Source organism: Chrysochloris asiatica, unplaced genomic scaffold, assembly GCF_000296735.1.
Source record: "Chrysochloris asiatica unplaced genomic scaffold, ChrAsi1.0 scaffold00065, whole genome shotgun sequence".
Lineage (NCBI taxonomy): Eukaryota > Metazoa > Chordata > Mammalia > Afrosoricida > Chrysochloridae > Chrysochloris > Chrysochloris asiatica.
The window spans coordinates 1483252-1490308 of NW_006408583.1; positions in this window are offsets into that span (position 1 = coordinate 1483252).

Sequence of the window (7057 nt, forward strand, 5' to 3'; positions counted from 1 at the left end):
TTGCCTTAGTCATTTGATCTCATTTCTGGACATGTGCAGATATGGTCATCTGCTTCTGTTTTTTGGGCATCTTCAGGGGCTATCTGTGCCCTTAATACTTAGATAGGTATGTATTTTAGTATTTTTTTTATGCTTTCTGAATGCCTCCAGGTAGATGTGATCAGGAAATGGGCTTCCCTTTTCACTCTTCTTCTTAAGAAATCTCAAGATGCCACTGTTGGTCGTTGTGACATAACTTAAGATGTAATTTTTGGCCTATTTTCTTTTTTGTCTGCTTGTCCCGCTCCACAATCCCCGTGCAGGCCTTTATTCTAGTTATAAACAGTTCAGGGCTGGCTGTGGCCATTGGTTTTATTTGGAAACTGTCTCTTTAAATTTCGAGGAGATCTATGCACATGCGTAGTAGAACCCTCTGAGGGTGGGGCTGGGGTGTCCACTAGCTCAGGCACCCCCTATAGTCACCAAAAATGGAGGTACACAGACAGCAAGGGATCAATGAACAGATACCAAAAGAAAAGAATGTCTTTTATCTCCACGGTTCTGTCAGGTGTCTGTGGCTGCTCTGATCCATGCCCCACTTGGTCTCACCCAAGATGGTGACTCCTAGAGCAGCTGAGTGTCTTGAATCAGAAAGCAATGGATTTCTTATTTTTGCTACAAATTCTCCTAGCTGTAAACCTTCCAACCTTCTAAATATTCCTTCATATGTGGTTCAGAGTTCTGGGACCATCCCCTGAGCCTGCTTGGTCCTGTATTCTGTGTTGTTGCTGATGGAGCTCCTTACTACACTTCTACCCAATCCACCATCTTGTTTGTTCTATAAATACAGTTTTGCAACAGTAAAAACAACCAAAAAACATGTGTATGGCTATGCAGGTAAAATTGGATGCATATATGTGTGTATATTAATTCATATGTCAGTTGTTGTTGTTAGATACCATTGAGTCGATGCCGACTCATAGTGACCTTATTATGCACAGCAGAACAAAACACTGCCCAATCGTATATCAGTGAATACACATACATCTGTAGGTGTTTCTGTAGACTGATGTATATACAAGTTTATATGTGCTGCTTATTTATCCATTATGTAGCAAACTACATAGGAACACCATTAGAGAAATCCCTAGACATATGTAAAGAACTCATGTGATTGACTTATTGGATTAAAACTTTCATCTAAAAATACCTACAATACCTGTTTTCGAAGAATTAAAAAATGATGGCACAACTGTGATAAAGTCTTAACTGTTGAAACAGGGTGATGACAATACAAGCACATGAGGATTCATTTTATTTTCTTTCCATTTTTGTATAGGTTTGAAATTTCTCATATTAAAAAATTATATTGTTTTCAAAATATTCTGTCATTAAGAGTGGACCTCAGTATTTTAAATTTATGAACCCTTCAGAGATACAGAATCAAGAAGAATTTAAGACATAAGTTTATAAATGCACAGAACCTTATAAGAATAATCAACATTCCACCAAAATGTCCTTCCCCTATACACGTAACAGTTAATTGTCAGATTAAATTGAGTCAGCTAATGCAAGGACAGTCTTCCCTATAAATTTGTGGGAGATTGGTTCCAGATCCTCCTACCTCTGCCATATATCAAAATATCAAAATCTGCTTAAATCAAAAAATGTGCAAGTCCCTTTATAAAATGGTGAAGTATTTGCATATAACTTCCTCCCCCCACCCCCGTTGTTGTTGTTGTTAAGTGCCCTAGAGTTAGTTCTGATCCGATCCATAGCGACCCTGTATAATGTTTCCAAGGAACAGCTGATGAGCTTGAACTGCCAACCTTGTGGTTTGCAGTCCAATGCTTATCCTACAGAGCTACCACACTCCTAAATCATCTTTAGATTACCTCTAACATCTAATGCTATGTGAAACGTATCTGGTACGACTTCTTATCCTTTTGTTTTTTCTCAACTATTTTTGACACACGCTTGGTTGAATCCGGATTACATTCTAATCCAACTTTTTTTTTTTTTTTTTTTTTACTAAAAAGCCTTTAGAAGTTAAACCAAATGCTAACACTACAACAAAGACAGACATCCTTCCTGTCATTTAAAGAAAATAACTGTCCCCCAGGTGACTCTTATTTTATGTGGATACTAAAAGCTAGTTTTAAAAGGTTTGGATGAGAAAAGGAAGGAAAACAAAAGGAGATAGTGAGTAGTTTTAGAGTGGTCCCCCTATGATTTTCAGCAAAGCAACTTCAAATTTAGATGCAGTCAGAGTTGGGCAAAATATCATTAGACGATTGATTTAAGGAGGTAAAGAAAATCTTAGACTACAATGAATCGTACAATATTTCATTATGTTAACATGAAACCTCAAGAGTTTGATGAATAGAGCCTACTGGGTATGCATGCCAGACACATTGTCTTTCAAATTAGGCCATTTTTATACCCACTATGAAGAGTGTTCTCTCTGAGTGTGTTATTAGTTAAGCTTGCCTGCCTAAAAAGGTAGTCTCATGATGTATCAAGAAATAATTGATTTCCCCTTACTATTTGTTTTACTTTGTGAATATGCTTTTTATATTATATATAATCAGAAAACTTGGTGTCTGAGGTGAGGCTGCAAATTAACAGCTTTATTGATTTTTTTCCCACTTTGCTAAATTATTCTACCTTTTTGCCCAACTTGAAGAAATGTTCTACAGCAGCCAGTTACAACAGAAGTCAGTGCTGATTGTTGTTTTTTATGTTAAAACTCAAAAGGAGTTCGCACCTCATCACAGGGTATACAAATTGAAGTTAATAAACCATTAATCTCTGTGAGCATTATGAATCTGGGTTCCTACTACTACATATTCCTTAAATTAATTTTTTTTTTTTTAATCTTTCTCCATTCAGTACAAGTAAAATAGGCTTGCTAGGAAGTAATTGCTGATCATTTTTGCCAGATATTTTTATTAGAATGGCATGGTAACGTTAAAATGGGTTTGCATTTTCTTCAGGAACATTAATTTTCGGATTAAATAAAATACATGGTCTTATTTTAAATCAGGCTCATTTTATACAATAGACCTAATTTTTAAAATGAGCTACCCTACACTTAATGTCATTAGTAAACACTGTATTAAGTCTCATAGGAATACCAGGCTCATACTTTTAAAACAGTTTCACATCTTGTTATGCCAGCTGAACCCCTATACAGCAATATGACCTAGCAATAGCTACTTATATAACCAAATCACTATAGTAGCCTAGATGACCAGCACTATGCTACCTCTTGTGTAGTCTCTCCAGGATGATAGATAGATAGATAGATAGATAGATAGATAGATAGATAGATAGATAGATGACAGAGAGATAGATAGATAGAGAGAGAGATAGATAAAGATATATTTTTAAAATGTTGATTACTTATATATTTTGAATCACTATTTGGTATTTCTCTGGCAGAGTGAGAAATTTTTGTCTGCATTCGATTATAAAATTCTTTGGAAAGTTTATATTTGCAAAGTAAGATTTTCCCAGAGATTATTTCTAGCTCTGTTGTTTTTGTTAAGTGCTGTCGAGTCAGTTCCGACTCATAGTGACCCTGTAAAGAGAGCAGCTGGTGAGCTTGAACCATTGACTTTGAGGTTCAAACCAACCTTGCAGTCCAGCACCTTAACCCACAGCACCACTGTTGTTGTTGTTAAGTGCTTTAGAGTCGGTTCCGACCCATAGTGACCCTGTATAGGGTTTTCAAGGAGCAGCTGGTGAGCTTGAACCACCTACCTTGCAGTTCAAATGACTTTGCAGTCTGGCGCCTTAGCCCACAGCACCACACCAGGACTCCCTAGGTGTCATCAAATCAGTTGGAACTCACCATGACCTTGTGGATAACAAAGTGAAACCCCACCAGTCCTGCACCAGGCTCCTAACTGTTGTTATGCCTGAGCTCAATTATTGCAACCGATATGTCAATCTATCTTTTTAAGCGTCTTTCGCTTTTTCGATGACCCTCAAACGTGATGTACTTTTCCAAGGTCTGGTACCTCGTGCTAACATTTCCAAAATACGTGAGACAACCTCTCATCAACCTCACTTCCAAGGAGCATTCTGGCTGTACTTACAAAGCAGATTTGATCATTCTTTGACAGTGTGCATCAGAATGTTCTGGTGTGGCGCTGTGGGTTAGTTAATGCGCCAGACTGCAAAGCCATTTCAACTTCAAGGTTGGCATTTCAAGCTCACCAGTTGCTTCTCAGAAACCCTATACAGGCAGGGTCGCTATGGGTCCGAATCGGCTCAACGCACTTAACAACAATAACAATCAGGATGTAAATACATCGATTCTTCTTCTTAGGTCTTCCTTACTCACTGTCCATCTTTTGCATGCATAGGAGGTGATTGAAAATATAGGGTCAGGCACACATAAGGCCACAAAGTGACATCTTTACCCTCTAACATTTTAAAGAGAACTTTTGTAGCAGATTTTCCCAATGCAATAGCTCATTTCCTTTCTTAATTGCTGCTTCCATGGGCATTGACTGTAGACCCAAGTAAAATGAAATCTTTGACAATTTTAACTTTCTCTATTGATCTAGTTTATTAGTCCATTTGTGAGCATTTTTGTTTTCTTTATGATAAGGTGTAGTTCATACTGAATATTGTAGTCTTTGATGGTGGTGGTGGTGGTTATGTGCCGTGGAGTCGATTCCGACTCATAGCGACCCTGCACAGGGTTTCTGAGGCTGTAAATCTTTATGGGAGCAGAAAGCCTCATCTTGCTCCTATGGAACAGCTGGTAGTTTCTAACTGCTGACCTTGAGGTTAGCAGCCCGATTCATAACCATGACGCTACCAGAGCTCCTTGTAGTCTTTGATAGGCATCAGTAAGTGATTCAAATCCTCTTCACTTTCAGCGAAATTGTTTCATCTGTATACTGCAGGTTGTTAATGAGTCTTCCTCTGATTCTAATGCTACATACTTCTTCATATATTCCAACTTCTTGTATTATTTGCTCAGCATACAATCCAAGAAAAAACCATAATGCAGACCTGTCCTGATGTTAAACCACATTCTGTTCCAATGATTCTCTTGCTCTGTGCTCAGGTTCTACATAAGCACAATTAAATATCCTGAGATTCCCCTTCTTCACAAAGCTTCCATAATTTGTTATGATCCACATAGCTGAATATGCCTTTGCATAGTCAATAAAACACATAAACATCTTTCTGGTAGTCTCTGGTTTCAGTCAAGATCCATCTTGCATAAGAAATGATACCTTTCATTCAAAGACCTCTTCTGACTATAGCTTGAATTTCTAGCAGATGCCTATTGACATACTGTTATAAACTGGTTTTGAAACATTTTTAGCAAAATTTTACTTGCATGTGATATTTATGACATTGTTTGATAACTTTTGCATTCCATTGGATCACTTTTCTTTGAAAAGGGCATAAAAACAAATATTTTTCAGTCAGTTGACCAGGTAGCTGTCTAATAAATTTCTTGGCAGAGATGAGACAGAGCTTCCAGCATTAGATCCATTTGCTGAAACATCTCATTTGGTATTCTATCAATTCCTGAAGATTTGTTTGTCTCCAATGCCTTCAGTGCAACTTGAATTTCATCCATGAGTACCAGTTTTTCTTGTTCATATGCTACATCATGATCAAATGATAGTCCTTATGACATAGTAACTGTGTTTTCCTTACATCTTCTTTCTTTTAAAAAAAAGAAAAAAGTTTTTATTGTGAATTATGTGGGTTTACATGGGAGAACATCAGTTTTACATTCATCCTATCATATTTTGTTTCATTGCAATGATTACAATCCCCTCAATGCATCATTAAACAAAGGGTACACCCCACAGGCCTGCCCCGGGGAGGCAGCACACAGCCCCTCTCCCTCCCTAAATCCAGTGTCCCCAGATGCTCCATCTGTCCAGTCATTGTCTCTGCCTCCATTTCTGGTCTCACTGCTTCTCTGGGTAGGGACCTGCACTCTGCTCTTCTCACTTGGTGGTCCCAGGGATCTCAGCTCCTAGACTGCAAAATCAACCACTCCCCTCCTTTTGTTAAAAAACATCTACCTTTATATTTCAGAACCCTCACAGTCAGTCCTGATAGCAATTATTCACTATTGTACTACAAGAGTCTTACCCCATCTCTTTTCATTCATGATTGTGAACATTTCTTCAGATGACTGTTGGCTGCCCGGATCTCCTCCTTGGTGAAGTGTCTGTTCATATCCTGTGCCCATTTTTTTAATTGGGTTATTTGTCTCTTTCTTGTAGAAGTATTGTAGTTTCCTATATATTTTAGAACTGAGTCGCATATCTGATGTGTCATTGCAAAAGATTTTTTCCCATTCTGTGGGTTCTCTTTTTACTCTTTTGATGAAGTCTTTTGATCACATAAGATTTTAATATTTAGTATGTTCCAATCATATATTTTGTCTACTTTTGTTTGTGTAATTTTCAAAATGTTTGGTAGTCTGTGTATTCCCTGAATTAGTGCCCTCATATTTGTCTCTATTTTTTCATTGATGACCTTCATAATTTGGAGATTCACATTTAGGTCTTTAATCCACGCTGAGCTGTTTTTTTTATAGAGCGTGAGGTAAAGGTCTTTTTTCAATCTTTTGCATATGGCTTTCCATCTGTTAAAGTGACTATCTCCTCCCCGTGCACTATACCTAGGCACTTTGTCAAAAATCAGTTGGCTGTATGTGGATGGGTTATTTTCTGGATTCTCGGTCCATTGATCAATGTATCTTTCATTGTACCAGTACAATGTTTTGACCAATGTAGCCATGTAGTAAATTTTAAAACTGGGGAGTGAGAGGTTTCCAACCTTGTTCTTTTGCTTAAGCAGTGCTTTGTTTGTCCTGGGCCTCGTTCCTTTCCATATAAAGTTTGTAATTGTTTTTTTCCATCTCTTTGATGAATGTCGTTTGAAACTGGATTGGGATTGCAATATATGTGTAAATTGCTTTGGGCAGTATTGATATTTTCACAATGTACAGGAGCATGATATATTCTTCCACTTTTGTAAGTCTCTTTTGGTTTCTTGTAGTAGTGTTTTGTAGTTTTCTTTGTAT